The sequence below is a fragment of the Lineus longissimus genome, chromosome 6 (genome assembly GCF_910592395.1).
Source record: "Lineus longissimus chromosome 6, tnLinLong1.2, whole genome shotgun sequence".
Taxonomy (NCBI): domain Eukaryota; kingdom Metazoa; phylum Nemertea; class Pilidiophora; order Heteronemertea; family Lineidae; genus Lineus; species Lineus longissimus.
The window spans coordinates 17,612,679-17,629,623 of record NC_088313.1 but is presented as its reverse complement, the minus strand read 5'-3'; the positions used below and the strand labels follow the sequence as shown (position 1 = coordinate 17,629,623).

The window sequence follows — 16,945 nt, the reverse complement described above, 5'->3', positions numbered from 1 at the left end:
GCGCGTTAAGAAGAGTCCGATCGAATTTCAGCGCGGTTTGGTCAAGATCGAGATCATGAAATGACATGACCATGGACCATGCATAATAACTCGATAAGTTTTTCTTAAACCAAAAACCGTAGAAAATGCGGTAAAATATAGAGGTTATTTTTTTGTAATCGGACGTGAGTGTTATGAGGAAAATACCGAGGCAACGAAGCTTTTTCAGCCAATTGGGTCCCAGAAATCAATACTGGATTCCTCGAGCCGCACGACTTCTCGAAAGCACTAACTGTGAAAAACTAAGCCTGGCTAGGACTGCCAAACGTGTCATTCAAGACCATGGCACCTTTTCCCCAATGACAAATATGCTAAGAAGAAGCGGATTTGGTAGATGATTCATTGTCGATATTTTCTAATAATCGGCATTCAAATCAAATCATCTAAGCTTACTCGGCAAATTGGGTATTACACTGGTAGGATTCTTTCTCTGTTTTGGTTTTTCTCATCCCCATGGTGGGAATCACTACATTTTACGGTGAAAGAGGGGCGCGTTGTATCATAGGCTGGTTGGTCTCAGTGAAAACAAATTTGCGAAGACAAGATGCTTCGTTCACTTCCTTCAGGAGAAGTCGAATGATGATTGTACAAACTCAATGTGTTAGAGCGTTAATTCAAAATCGTACGCAGAGAGAAATTTAGTCAAGTCCTTCCTATGTAGTTGAACATCTCGCAAACATTTTTTTCTCACCGAACAACAAAAGAACGTACAGTAGGTGCTTTTCGACGGGACCATTGGAACAGGCGAATGAACTGTTGAGCCAAATTAGATGGTACAGTAGATCCATAAATTTCCTGTTCCTACTCCAGTCTGCAACTATTCATCGAACGTATTTTTGTAGGCTATGAAAAGGTACACCAGGCCTAAAAAAGGCCAGGGATGCGTTGCCATGTAAACCGACAGCAAATCATCCTTACCAAATGAGTTGTTGTTATTACAGAGTTGCGCGGAGAGGAAAGGCAACTGTTTTTTTTAAACTAATAAGTTTCCATTTAGCCCAGATTGATCCTCCGGGACGGAGGCACAGCCAGAAAGCAAGGGTAATTTTCAATGCAGTAAGACTATTAGAAATTGATGCCCCAAATTATGACATACGCGAGTATCAGGCGATAGCGAATATTCTCATACACAATACACCAGTTTACTTCCAGTTTACCAGTTATTCCTTCTGGTTGTGAATGATAATGCATTGTGACATATCATCGGGTGATTTCACGGATGAACACCAAACCGCCTTTTCAACAGGTGAAGTTATGGGCGAGCGACACGAAGCCAGATCATTATCATATAAATGCTGTTACTAATACATTTCGCCGCATTTTGTATTTTTCCTAATGGGAAACTGGGGGTAATGAGGCAAAAAGGAAACCCGTAACTGGTTATGGTAAATAGTGAATTTATGAGCCGAGGACACGAAAGAATAATCCAGCAAAGGTTTTATTACATGCAATGATAGTTTGTGTTCACCTTTCTAAAAGACGCTGTAAAGTAACTTAAACTAATCACGGCAAAAGATGCCGGGAACCGATTATTCCTAACTGATAAGTGAACCGGTATGCCACCACCCGAACCAAGTCACGAAGTTGACAACAGTTGAACATTTGTTATTTTTCAGCATTACAGACATTTTTATTTTTTAAAGCGAGTGTAATTTAGCTATTTCCGATACCATTAATGATAACATGTCTTTTTTGTGTAAAATATAGCAATGTTGTAACGAATTGTATCGCGAATGTATTTTTCCACGATTTGGGACCTAAATTGTGGTCGTGGCTCAGCAAATTGGGTATCAACGCTATCAGGGTCTTGGCCAAGCCACAAAAAGTGAATTTGCGTATGAAGCGGAACGATCTGCTCTTATCCTCTCTATTTGTCTAGTTTTACCGTTCACTTCGTCAGTTACTGCGCAATCTACACGAAGGCCAAAACAAGTCCTCGGTTTTCAGACCATCGAAAATTTGGTCTTGCTGTATATCAGTACTACATGTTGAATGGTTTCGAACGATCCCTTGCATTGATTATCATCAGTGGTTTATGACAATGATCAACTGGTTACAGGAAGCCATATCATCATAGCGATCATGACCTTTTGTCACATTCCCTGGAGCAGAAGATGTCATTCATTATTATTTTCTAATGATTATGGCGATCTACAAATAATCACTTTCTGTTTTCAAAATCGCCGCAAGGCAAGAAATGCAGTCCAGTGTCCAATTAGGCAAGCATGATTAATCCTTAACACTATAAAATCGGATGGAAATTCGCCTGAAGCGATTATTGATGATGCACCGGAAAGCTAAAGACCCGCGCTATGTCCTCATATATCTGTCTGGATGTCATTGTTTCCTATACTTGATGACTTACACCGCCTGATCTTAACCCCGCTGTCATCATTTTCCAAAAACCAGCGTTGGATCCCCCATTAAACCTGTTTAACATCAACATTGAAAACGTCCTCGCCTCAGACGACTTTTGAATACTGTTCTTTCAAATAAACGTGTCATTAAAATGAAAAATCATCGGAGTGCTGAGCCATTTCTGTCCTTTGAAGGATGCACACTTCCCATACTGTATGTGCTTAGCATAAAGGTTCTTTAGGTGCAATTCTGAACACTATAGTTGTCAGGGAATTTCAAATAGGGTTTCTCCTAAAACCCATTGTTCAATAGTTGTGTCCATCGAACACCCTTTTGGGTTTTCTCAGCCTTAAAACTTCACTCTTAAGTGAGTGTGGAGACGAACCACACACTTGGAGCCGCAAGCGGAGCGCATCCTCACCATTAAGTCTAGTTGCAATAAGGTAAAAATCCAGTAAAAGATATTTGGTTCAGAAACTAGACATCCAAAGCATCTTATAACCTAGCTATGACAGGGACGCATTAATACGAATCAAAGACCGTATCGAACGATTAGACAATCTGTCTGAATCTAATTCCACAAAGCGTAAAAGACAACACGTAACCATGGTAACGAGTTAAGTACCGGGTATGGATTAATCAAAACGAAAGGGGTTCTACAGTTTAGAAACCCTTTTATGAAATTTGTAAAACTGTTCTTGAAATGTTCGTGATAGTTAAGCTTCAGCATACTAACGAGTTGAACTAGATTAAAAGTAGGTTTCCACTGAGTGCGAGTTGTAAAATTCATGTGATATTGCGTCTTATCGCACTCGGTTCCCGCTCTAGTGGAGTCGGACCTTTACCCTTTTTGTTAAGACACTACAACCAGCCAAAATCTAAATAATCGTAACCTCTGCTAGGGAGAATGTACTTAACACGGACCTTGCGTGAAATTGTTCGCCAAATCGCCTCAAGTGCGCTTGCCTTAAAATACTTGGATGAGTGTCTGGGGAGGCGCGGCGAGTGTAATCGAATGCGCTATAAATGAATCTACTTCCCAACCTCCTCTTGCAAGCAGACACGAATGGCAAACGTGTACAGATGTCAAGGGGAGGGCTGATATTGATAAACGTTAATTGAAACTTAATTAACTTATCACAGCAGCCAAGTTATCAATAACATTTAACTGTGTATTGAAATTTAAATAGTGTTGTCATTCGAAAGGCATACTTGAACGTATTTAATTGAAACTTTTGCATCGTCTAACTAAGATGTGCCAGACAGCTGGGTATGTGTCATTTATTAGATGTATACTGTTATTGAACTGAGAATGCAACATGTTTACAAAATTGTTGGATTGTTTTTCGTTAAATTAGTGAATATGAGAATTTGAAGAACCCAGTCTTGAATAGAGTAAGAGACTGAAAATACGACGAGCGACAATCATCGTCACATCGTGTTTATATTAATTAAGTAACATGGCCATCTAACTGTTATCAGGACTTTTTTATGAGGAGTTATCGTAAGTGAGCAACAGCGAATGAAAAAAGGATATAAAGAATGAATGACGTATGGATAAAAGTCGTTGTTTTGGTCGTAACGTCTCTGTCGACGAAGATATACCACTAATTACCATTGCGTTTTTACTGCAGAGCGTATAATTGATGAGGCGAATGACTTTAAAAAAAGTGAACAGTGTGTTACATGTATAGTGCAGATGATCGTGAGAGATCGAAAACTCAACACGGTCTTAAGCGCGGTAAAAAAATAAAGAACTAAACAGGATTGTCACAAACTAATTAATTCCATGAGCAGGGATGTTAACTGATTCTTAGCATCATCGTAGTTTTATTGATGGCAAACCCATGCCAGCCAAATACCTGTGATCTATCCAGAGCTCCAGGCAAGTTAAGAATTATTGTTCAATTTAATGAAAGTAACGTATTTTATTGTCAGAATTATACCAATCGCAGATGGAAACTGTCAGACTTGCCAATATTGCTTTTATAGCTTTTTTCCCGTAAACTAGTATAGTCGTAATACTCTCTCGCTCTCCTGATTATAGTTGCATACAGTAAGTGATTAGAGCATTGCCAGTGTCACAAAAAAAGTATGATAACTTTCGCCCATAAAGCGGTAGGTATGTTTAACAGAAGGAAAATAGTATGCACCAGTGAAATCGACGGCTCACGAAAAAAGGAACATCCAAGAATGTACCAAAGACGTGTGCGGAGAAGCGAGTAATGAATCAGTACAATTGTAAGGAAGTTGCCGCGTTAAAAAGAGTTCCGATAGCGACCGCATTAAGAAGCATAGATCATTCACGGCGGAATGATTACACCCGCAAAGATAACGACAACCACCACGGCATTGGCATTCATTGGCAGCGCTGTCGGGGGCTGATATAACGGAAACACGGACTGATCGATTTCTTCAAAGGTTTGCCCCTACGGTTTTTTTTCTTCGGGATTTTGTTATTATCCTTTTCGCAACCCCAGTGGAGACAGTAAAGTATATTTATGTGTTTCGATAGCTAGGGCGCTCGATTGAATTGCCGTCTTCTATATAACTCGACGAAACATTTTTGAAAGTTAGATTAAGTGAACAAGGGGATTATGTCTCCTCGCATATCCTGCAGTGGTTTAAGTGACAAAAAAAAACAACAGGGCGCAGCCAGCTGCTGATTTATCTTTCCCGTTGCATGAGTTGGTAAACCATGTTGAGGTAGCGGTTGCATGGGTGTAATGGGCATGCTCGCTGAACCAACTAATTCAAATCATCTAGTTTCTATGGTATCTTTCAACTAACTACATTAATAGGTGTTCAATAACTTATAAAACAAGCCGTATATAGCGGGTTCATGGAAAGGTCAGAGGTATGATGGAACAGGAGATTACTTTATTAGATCAAAACATAATCTTTTATAAGGTGTCGTGGGCCATCAGTGGAGCAGTGTAAATCGTCCTCCAACGACTTATTGTTGAATGATGAAAGAATTTGCTGTCATTGGAATTCCAGGGGAGCCAACTACTTATCAACAGGAAGTATCATGTACATTGCCTTCTTTGCATAATGTACAGTGACGGGAATGGCGCTGAAATCACAATCGGGGCCCCACCATTGTCAGGCCGAGAAGGCGGGTGTATACCAACAAATCCCAGAGAACAAAGTAACAAATGAAATTGTTCCCACGTACAAGGGGCTTCTGATTGATCCAGCCCCTACCCGAGGTAATGCCCAACCATCGATAACACCACTGACAGGTTGCCAATACGGCCACATTGATACTTAGACTAATTATTAAGACTACTGTTAGCCGACTAATTCTGTGCCTCTTTATTTTGCGATTCCCTTAAATTTCTTTAAAATTGAATTATTCTGTTTTATTTTGGTGGATTACGAATAAATCGAGAAAATGAGGTGTGAGCCAAACACTCAGAGACCTTACTGAGTGACCTAATTAGTATTTTACATTCAGGGTCACTCTGAGTGTGTAGTTCACACCTCCTTAACCCCTTTCAGCATCGGCCGTTGATCTTTAATGCCGCATTTTGGAAAGCCCTGGTATTTTTCACAGGTTTTTTTGGTAGAAATCTGATCTTTCAGGTAAACGTCGGACTTTTGTCGGATAAATCAGGAAAAAAGTTCGAGAAACCGTTAAAAAGTTGAAATAAAGCCTCCTACTGGTGTTTATGTGCATCATCCTGCCTATAGCCGATATACATTTAAGAGATTTGTTTCTGCCGTAATGGAGCTGTTAATAATTGGTGGTCACACAATACCAGCTGATTCTGATGGATGTGTGACAGATTTACAAATCAGTGATTTTATTGTGAAATAACTCAATAATTTCCAACAAGGACGAAGGCACGAATGTCGATATCACGGCCATTTATGGTTTAACGATCTCGTTAGCCAATACCACCTCTGTTTATAGTTTTATCAAGTTAATTCGTTTTTTTCGATACATTGTATAAGAAAATAGTAATTTACCATTAGTTTCGTGTAAGTCATTGTAAAGATACTCGACAAGGACTTCAGCCTGTCGTCACTTAAATATTTCCCACCGAAGCCTGCCAACCGTCTAATACTAGTGACAAGTTAATTCCTTCATCGCACGCCATTATCGATCGGCATGAAGAGCACATCACTGTCAACGAAGCCAAGAACTAGGCGAATTTACCAATTTCCTTCTGAATTAATCTGTCATTGGCAAACGTATATGGAAATCCTTGAATCCATATTAACAGGCAGGCGTGCTACCAGCCTTGTAGGAAAGATTGCTCTCAGTAAACAGCTGAACTACCGGGAGTTTGATAATGGAATTTTCGGATAAGTACTTAGTAGTGGTTTCCTTTTAACCTTGACATTTGGATGTTTTGCATCCTAACATAGGAATTCGATAAAGAATCTTAAGTAACAGGTCGAATATTAAACGGTACCGGTGTATACTTGATAGTGCCATAGATGCAGGTCGAGGAATCAACACTCTTAAAAATTAATTTCAAAATAAATTTTCCGATGCGAATGCCGGTGTATTTAAGATCTAATTAAGCATTGTAAGAACGAAATCTGCAATGTCAAAAGTGCCATTTTCTTCATTTCTCTCTCAAAGTTCTGGTAAATGATGTTTTCTTCTCGCGTTTCTCAACCTTAAGTGCAAAATTAAAAAAGAAAGAATTCTCTGATGTAAGCACTCTTCTGCTATGAAAAGTCGTGAAGAAATTCTATCTCGACGTGCACCTCCAAAATGCTCATGGAAATGAATATTCCTTGAACAGCACCTTCTTTGGAAATATGAAAAAAATATAACAATTTCTTTTGATGTGATAATATGATAATTAGTGATTTACGTTTTAGTTCTAGGTTTTTTGAGTAATTAAAACATAAAAGCGTGGCCACTTTAGGCACGCTACTAATAAAAGCATTTTGCCGCTCAGATCGAGTCAGAATAATTTATCCCAGGTTTGGTGAAGCAGTTCAGAGGTTTGGCAAGAGTCGCTGTTGTTCGATATCGATATCGTCAGTTGTTAGCAGATGGCGATAGCATGGAGTTGTTTCTCGGACTTGAAAACCAGCTTGCTGGCGGGATAAAGGCATTATCATTAAAATGTAATCTACAGCCCCTGATTCTAAATACACTTAGCAGGAGATCAGTAATATTGTCCATAACATGTAAAATGTGCAGTCTGAATGATGAAGAAACCATGAGGGAAAATATGGTACGTTACTATGTTTGAAATCATCTCGCACGCCTCCTGGGAAGATTCCAATAAACCAAGGAACTTCCCGCAACCCGCGAACAGTCACATGGTTTGCACCTACATGATGGGAAACGCAATCTGGTTTGCAAGCGTCAGTTGTGTCCCTTTGACGGGAGATCTTTTTCACAGCTATCGCCAAAATATATATCTGTCACATCAGTAGTCAGTTTTGATATTAGATCATATTATCATCGATATTGGCCCTTTGGACCACCGCATTTGGAAAGGCAGCACTTGTGGTAGAGTGTCCAAAATTTAATGCATCATCCCAGCTGCATGAGGTTTTTGATTGAAAATCAAATCCATACCGTTAGTTCAGTATTTCCAACCCAACGTATACTACTTGGCCATCCCTCGGTCATGGCCGTCTTGCCTTCAAGAACAAAAGTACGGGGGCGCAAGACTATCGTTTGTTTATCCCCGAATGTTTTACCAGGTTCGTGCAGCTTATTCGTGAAGCATTGGTCTTTTCAAACAAAACGACATGAATGTTCTAATCCGGCCTTTGCCACGTAGGTCTTACTTTACAGTGCAACAGAAAATATAAAAATGCCACGCTGATAATAAGTTTTAGAAAGATTCGATATCGTGACAAGAAACCTAACCTCGATGGATTGAAAATACGCACAACTTCAAAGTCCAGCTGCAATAGCTTTTGGTCTTTGATACTGTTTTTTGTTCTGAAATCGGCAAAATTTATTTATTTTGGTCCATTCATCTGTGGTTATTGATGTAAAGAAAACCAATATATTAGCAATACACAAAGCATTGGGGTCTTAAGGTCAGTTGGTAAAAACATGGATTGTTTTCTGTGCGGTTTCTGTATTTTGGTTTCCTTTTTTTAATTGATTACATGATAAGTTTAAGGTTGACTGAAAGAATTTACCTTTATGACAGAACTTCCTCCAAAAAGGATGACTGTTCCCTCTGAGTGCTGTTTTTGACGGTTTAACGATTGTTAAATCTGTCTCCGCAGTTTTGGAAGCATCTTGAGAACTGTCGTCATATCAAACCTAAAATTTTGAAATAAAGTATTCGAGAGCTTGTTTACAACTTGGACTCCAGAATGAAATTTTGATCTTCATCTCCTTATAGAGTAAGTGAAAATGCCAAACCTAAGAGGCTGAGTATTTGAATAATGGACTGATTTTCTGACTATATTGCTCGGTAATGCTGAATTTTCTTGCCAGTATAAATGATTTGTCGCGAGATGCTCACCATTTGCACACATGTTGCAGTTTAGTAACACGCTTGCAATGTGATTACCACACTGTCAAATTCCCCTTATCAAATCCACTTACTCACGGAGTCAAAATGATAATAACATTTTCAAAGTTAGACTGACGACAGAAAACTGTCATGTCGAGTTTGATCAAGTTGTTATTGAAACATGAAGCGAGAGATTGATGTCGGAGTTGCCTGTGCAGTAAACGAAAAGGCCGGGGAATTTGTGGAAGTGTTTTCTTTGCATTACGATGCTGCAACAGAGAAGATGTATAGACGGACACCCCAAAACAACCCTGGAGGCTGTGTTAGCCTGATATTGACTCCTTGAGCAGCACAGGTAGAGGTTCTTAAAGTGAATCTGTCAGCACATTCGTTCTGGCATTATACGTTAATAAGCTCCCAGGATGAGTCATACGTTGCCATCCGGCAGCGTTTTCATACCTACAGATTCATCGTCATCGTTCCAGTATTCCGAGACGGCATCCAGTTACAAACCGCCTTCAGAGCCTGTGGCATGAGGCAAAATGAAGAAATAAATGGCCGCGGATTGTTAGAATGGAGTGAGAATGTTTTGTCATTTGACAAAGACATACAGTTGTCACAGTCGTTACTCAGTAAGCACTGCACGAACCAGATTCAATCGATACCAAAAAACAACTGTCCTAAAACTTCTTCATCATTTTTATCCCTCATTTGCATTCACTGTGGCTCCAGATTGAATTCTTAAGATAAATGAACTTAAACCTTTAGAATGACGTCAGTAATCCGCATTTTAAACAATTGTTAAATTGAGAGTTCACATCGATTTAATTTGTTGATAAGTTCGGTTCAAGCGGATGTGAGATATGTTGCATTAATGACGCCGTAGAGACACACGATGAGCGCAGACTGGCGCTGTGTAACATTTGATGAGCAGAGACAGTTGTTGTGAGACATTTGCACAACAAGGAATGATGGAAGTCTTATATCGATGGGGTATTGAACTTTGGAGACAGCCTGTGAGCAGGTCGCTGCGTGACACATCTCCCAAGCAAAGACTTAACTGAATCAAATGTCACCGCTACATCTCCCTCATCGCCTTGAATGAACTGACACCAAGGTATAAATGATGACATTATTGTACTGAACTTACCTTATTGAACTCTTAATCAATGGTTTGGTCCAACTCTCTGAAAGAAGAAGTGAAATTTAAAAGCTACAGTCAAAGGCAATTTATTACCTATTTGAAGGATTAAACGTATTTGTCAATTCGCCTTGCTATTTTGTGAGCAAAATCGATCTGGCAATGTCATCCAGCTTCGTTAGTTTATGGCGTACTAAAATTTAGCATCCCTGGCAAATAGTCATGAAAATTGCCTCTGGCTGATCTGAAAGATCCCTGTAATCTATCAGATCACTCGTTATTTTGGATGCTTTAATTAGACTGAGCCAAACTGATATTTTATAATCAATGTCGTAAACCTAATCAAAGTTTTAATCTATGCAAATAAACTTACTGAGATTAGATGTTGAGTATTCGTTTGATGTCCAAGACAAGAAGAAGTAAAAAATCTAATTAGGGGGTCTAATCTACTCGGCTGCAATTAAGTTGAAATAAATAATTCCGCTGATATCCCCATAATGTAAGATTCGTGTGGAGATCGTAAACCAGAATTTGGCAATAATCATGTAAACATCGTTAAGATTGTGTGTACATAAAGATATTTACAAAACGTTATAGGAACCTTCGTTCACAGTAAATTATACTCGATATAGATTTACAAAATGAAACTTGCACTGGGTCCCAGGATTACAAAATTACCGTCTCTACTGCTTATGTGTACTATGCCAACAGCGCTAAAACCGTATTTATCTCCTGGACGTTGCTACTTTCGTCAACGCCCACTGGCATGGACATTTAGACTCCCAAGGATGCTGTGCATACGAATTGCTGACAATGGCGATAAACAGAAGAAAGGATGGCATTAAATAGCTATAAAAGAAGCCCTGAACTCCCTAAGCGAATTCGGAACACAACAACTGCGCATTCAATGATTCATTCGTTTCCTCAGTTTGATTTAAAGCGCTGGTTTCTATTCCTGAGGAGAAGTTAGTATAGTGTCGTGCATCCAATCGTTATAAATTAAGAGGATAGTGACATTGATATTGATCAATGGTTTCAACAGGGAGTCCCGGTGAGTTGACAGTAATGTTTGATTGAATGCTACATTAAATTTGCCGTTTGATTTCCCTTTCCTTCATTCTCATTCAGTTCAGTTTCTTGAAATGTAATGACAAAGAATACGACTTGGAGAAACATCATAATCAGTAAAGAAAACACCTTCTCTTCGAATCCATTTGAAATTTACTGACATTAGGTAAATCTTTAATGTTTGGAATTAAATTGCCCCCTCTGAAGACAGAATACGCGAGAAGAAAACAAATGATAACTCAGTGCTTTGAGCATAATTGAGTGGGGCTGATCAGTTGCCAGGTTTATGTAAATAATCACAACTCTATGAGATTGGGACGTGATTTTCATATATGTTGTTTGATTATTCCCAAATGTCTGCGTTATGTCTGATATTTGATCAACAAGGCTAGGGATTCACTTTACACTTTTCGTCTGGAGGGAATGAATAACTGAATTAACTATGTTTTTGCCAGCAGTTTCCAGTATCACTGACGCTGGTTGATGTTTATCCCTCATGCCCTTCTGTTCCCTCCAACAGAATACGGAATGGCACTCATCAAAGAGGAAAGAGTCAAGTTGGGAATGGCGAGGAGACACCAGTGAAATAAGATAACGTTTTGTTTATTTATCTGGATCTTGATTCCCCTGTGAGTGTTTCACTCGCAAGTAAGTTAACGCTAAAGTCAGTGTATGAAAACTTCTCGTTTAGCACCAAAATTGATTATCATCTTTAATAAACTTGAACTTCACGCACTCATGTAAATTGTAAAGTAAAATCACTTGGCATTACATCCATTTCCAAAACGGCGGCATTAAGTGAGTGGTAGCGTTAAACTGAGTAGAAATTTGAAATTTAATTAACTTTCATCGTTGAGGAGATAGGGACCACGATGCCCTCCTTAATTTCCTCCGCTTTCCGCTCCGGGGCATGAGTTGGGCTCAACATATCGGAAAACCTCTTCTGACACACTTGAATGCACGCTTTCAGCATCTTCAAGACTCTGACCCGCTGTTATAACTTTATTAGTTTCCCCTTTGATCAGTGCCAGGGAATTTCATGTTTGTACATCTCATTCATATTCTGTAAGTTTTGATTGCGATGGAACTAAATTCATTTGGTCTTTCTTTTGTATTATTTGAAGAGATTTTTTTAACTACAAGTATTGATTCAGTTCGATACGATAGTGCGTATTGTCTTGCATTTTATGCGAAAACGAATGAGACAAGAAGTTCATCATGAAATCTAAAGTCAATTGGGCAGTATTTTGCATCGAAGGAGCTCGGTATTGCTCAAGAGTATTGTATATACATGTTCTTATCATGGCAAAAGCTTTTCAGACTTCGAAGAAAAGATGACGATGAGTGATCATAATCCTGTCGAACAAGCGGCTATTGCCTCCAGCAAGTGGTGCAAGCGGTCGGCTGACACTAAACTGAATCAATGAGATCACTCGCTGCCCCTGATCAGAGTAGCGTACCCAACTTGAGGCCATCCGCCCACAGTTGTAGAAACTTCTTGTGAGATGTGCCATCAGTCAGATCGATTTTGGATCAAATCATTTGGCGGTGTTGGTCTTCTTAATGAATATAAAATTGCCAGTGAGTTTATTTGTGATTTCAACATTTACGTTGGCTGATGACTGCAAACTGCATGTACATTTTACAGTACGTATTCTACGTACAAAACTAAAGTAAATCCACTTACTATGTACATGTATATGATCACGTTACACGGGAGTTTGAAAAGACCTTCAGTTCCTCACGAATTTCATGTATATCAAAGCTTGTATCTACAGGGCACCGTTTTGACCCTGTTAGGTGAAAAGAATATGAATTTGTTGAAGAAGATAGTGGTCGGCTGACAGTAGGAGACAAGGCTTATCAATATTGTTAAGGGAACTATGATCTTATATCCTGAGATTCGGCCGGTCACTGACCATATTTCCGCGCTTATTGACAACTGAGGACACAAGTTAGACGTTCACTTCATCGGGAGGAAATGATTCTGTCTCTCTGCACCGTAATTAATGCATCGATCATGCCCCGGAGATGAGAGAACACAAGTGACCATCTGTTCTCAGGCTCTGATTGAAACAGTCCCCAATTCCGATAATACTACTGCCAACTCTGGTAGTCCACGTGGACAGTTCTCATCAATTTCCACTTCACTTGGTTTAATGAGGGAATGCGTTCCATATATTCATCTGGCTCCGGGGAAATTGAACATTGCTTTGAGATCACGGTTACCCGAAGTGTCTGTAAGCCTGAGATGATTATCTCTAGGACAGCAGACATCGTTACCTAAAATGGTCTTACTATCTTGCGTCAAAAAATAATTTAAGCTTGAATTTCTTCGGATAAAAACAATCTGCTTTTAAATGGACATGACCACTACTCCACAACCCTGATTTGTGATAAAGGCTATCATTAAAAACGATTAGCAATGTTATTCACATTGTCTCATGATATAAGGACATCAAATGTAAGGTCAAACGTGGTTTAGCAGAATCAGTCTATAGAATATCTATTATATCACCATCATCTTTTTTTTTATTCTAAGGTTTCGCCATCCTTTACCAATCCCACTTTGTACTTCCTAACCCTAGGCGAACATTTCTGACGAAAACCACTTCAAACATGACGTCCAGTTCCCTATCTGCTCCTTACCTCGTGATGCCATTATCAGGCTGTCACAAGCTTCAGCAGAGAAATATCTTACAAGTCGTCGTCAAAGTAGTTCCTTCTGACGCTGCGGCAGGTTATCTAGATATAACCTCAGGTAACGAGCTTTGAAGTAGCCTTCTTCTGACTGGACACGGAGCTCTAGCAGGTTATTAACAGATCAAGACGATGTGGATTCCAGTATTTCTGATCTCCGGTATAAAAAGGACTGGGTGAATAATATTGGAATTGTTCTTTAACAATTACTTTTCTTGGACATGCCATGCGGGTATTATCTAACATGCGAAAAATTCCTTTTTACGAAGGAGTTTTGAGGTATTTTATCAAACGTCATATGAACTGAATCATTTTGGGTAATCTTTCTGACAGAGATTGGACCTAGGATACCAGAGGGAGAAAAGGTTGCAAGTTATAACACGCTGTATACAAAAATGGTTGATAGGTGCCCTGCATCATATCCATGCTCAGTACAGATGCTTGCCCCAGAGGCCTTCTTCTCCAGTCATTTCTGTTGTCATATTCTCGGTAAAAGCAAAACCTCCCGGGTTGAGATAACTTCGGCCTTTGACCAAACCTGGGTCGGAGCACACAATATATAGCACTGATTCACCAGGCCGAACGTGGGCCAAGCAACGCATGGTCCCACGGGTGATCTGCCATGGACCCCCCATAGCTCGCGGGCCGCATCTTTGTATTCCGTCGTCGCTTTCATGGTATTTTCCTGTAGCTGTGACCTGTCAAATTCGTCCGCATGGCCCTCGGGCATCGCTTTGTGATGACTAGATGAGTACTTTGAGTATATGCTGCCTGTTTCATTATTAGGCATCAGGGAAGAAAAGGAGAGAAGAGGAAGAAACAATGGAAGATATGGGTTTTGAAATATCGTAACGGACAATAACGCCAAGTGTAGAATTTGACAGAGGCATTATGGCCATAATAAAACTCAAGTCATTCAGCGTATTTTCACATCTCGTTGTAAAGGCAGCTGCAGGGTAACGTGATCATACATACAAAAGTGCACAGCTTTTATTACATGGAGAGTAGTTTGGTACTAAGACTATCCATCCTTTCGCAGCTGTGGTGGCTCATCAACATCATGGCCTCCAATTACATGAATTAGAGGATCCATTAAATCGAACGATTTAGAATTTTAACGACGCCAATGACGCTATCCGACTTTAAAGGGTCTTCACGCCTCGTTTTACAACCGACGTGGGTGCTTCATCCTTGAATCGAAGCTGCAAATGACACTTATTTCTCACCGAGCAGGACCTGACAACACCAGAAGCACAGTAGTAACTGTCGATGACAGCTGACTAACGTTGGAGTAATAATTGCGAAGGCTTTTATTTTTCTGACGATGTCGCTTAACGGACTTCTACATGATATGAGGATCAGATCGTATCGGATCATTGATACCAACATTGGATTCCACTGCAAAATGTCGGTTACCAGCGGTTATACATCATATAAAAATATCATTGTTCGTTCCAATTGTATTTTATTGTTTTATTTTTTTATCCTGAGCTGAATTATAAATGTCACTAACAAACATTGATGTCACAACTATGACAATCATAGGGTCGTTGAGCGACTGCTACATCATATACGGGTTAAGAATAATGTGGAAAAAAACATTGCGAACACTAGAAAATGTTATCGTGAACATGGAATTAAATTTAATGGATTTTAAAAGTGTCATCCACCTATTGGCTTGACGACAATGTATCCCTGGCAACCAACCCTCCTTGTTATACGGTTTTATGATGGAGGCGGGCAGAAAGGAGTTCATGCAGGAGACGGGAAGAAAAGGAGGTCGTTAGTCAATCATATGTATGTTCACCTGTCCTTCCTCCAGGGCAAAAGTGTTATCAAAGGGTTATTGTCTTAACTGTGAGTGGGCGAGTGGTGCATTATGACGTCTCTTTAATGTGTCTTAAAATCTGATCACTGCTGCTTCCTTTGATTTGAAAATCCTCTTTCCTGAGACTTGTAATCGGCCTTGAGTCCTAATGCCATGCACTAGTAAATGATTCGAAAGCAATACTGAAAAGGGAAATGCATAGACAGCTATACATGTTATCGCTTATGACAACAATAAACGATGATATCTATACTTATCAACATGACTGGGTCTATTACGTGGTTTCCCGCACGTTTTTGTTGGCTGATTGAAAACTGTATCAGACAAAACCATGATAATATCCTTTCAGTGTTGTCTATAATAACCCATATCATGCACAGATCTTATGAAAACACCAGATCCCCTAAGGTCAACAGGAGACTCCAACTGCGGGGGACAAATGGATAAAGAGAGACAAGAGGACCGTTTTATACGGTTGTCATAGTTACACTGGTCCCTGAATGTTGCGTAAAAAAGAAACGGTTGTTTTTCTAAACGGAAAATCAGTAATCACTGCGATGATGCCATACTTGATGTTGTGCGCTTGACGTTATAATTATGTTTTCCCAGATCGAATATCCCGATTACATTCTTATAAAATTCTTAGTTGACATATCATCTTACCAAGTTTCGTGTACATTAAGAACTGTGCGTGTTTCCAAGTATGTAATTGCGGTTAAAACCTGACTGTCTGAGTTAATGAGGTTTCTTAACAAGGCGCTGTAATGATGATAGAAATGAGCAGGCTAAAGAAGCGTGATATTCCTCTAAAATCCAAATTCATAACATTTTTTTTACCAAGTTTCTCTATAAAAATGTAAATTATCAACAATTACTTTCGTTAATCACCTGCCGTTGATAGCGTAAGTTTTGTTACCATGGAAACGAAAACCGCAGCTGGATAAACTAACTCCAAAAATAAGCTTAGCTTTTTTCTTCGCCGGACCATCCGGTCTTGAGGTGAGGTCTGTACGTCCGTAAGTCAAGGGAGAAGGAGGTAAGTTAATACTATTTCTACAATACTTATTTCTTTTTGTGCTCATGGCGTTTGATTGGAAACGCCAAAAATGTATTTGCGTTTTTAATCACACCCAAGTTTTGGTATGATTCCATTCAGCGACAAGATTATTAAACTACCGGATTTTAGCACTGGGTAAATATGGCTGAGTGGACTGTCGCTTGATACAATGAGAGAAAAGGAGTTGGGTGATTTAAGGTTATCGAGTTGTGATGTTTGTTATCCTCTTGACACCTATCTTGACGGGAGATTCAGACAAGGTTATCCTCTAAGGTGTGGAGACAGCCACTTAGTTGGGA

The 16,945-nt window shown here is 39.5% G+C and overlaps 1 protein-coding gene and 1 long non-coding RNA gene across 2 annotated transcripts in view; both read right to left on the bottom strand.

Annotated features, from left to right (window-relative positions):
- The window catches only part of LOC135489130 (prolactin-releasing peptide receptor-like), a 100,192-nt gene extending 91,427 nt beyond the window's left edge, over window positions 1-8,765 (bottom strand). Inside the window, exon 1 of the transcript XR_010447101.1 lies at window positions 8,530-8,765. The gene's annotated coding sequence lies outside the window, so the exon portion shown is untranslated. The remainder of the gene's footprint in view (window positions 1-8,529) is intronic.
- A 1,228-nt stretch (window positions 8,766-9,993) lies between these two features.
- Window positions 9,994-16,945, bottom strand: part of LOC135488899 (uncharacterized) — a 42,209-nt gene continuing 35,257 nt past the window's right edge. Inside the window, exon 3 of the long non-coding RNA XR_010447077.1 lies at window positions 9,994-10,039. This is a non-coding gene — a long non-coding RNA (uncharacterized LOC135488899). The remainder of the gene's footprint in view (window positions 10,040-16,945) is intronic.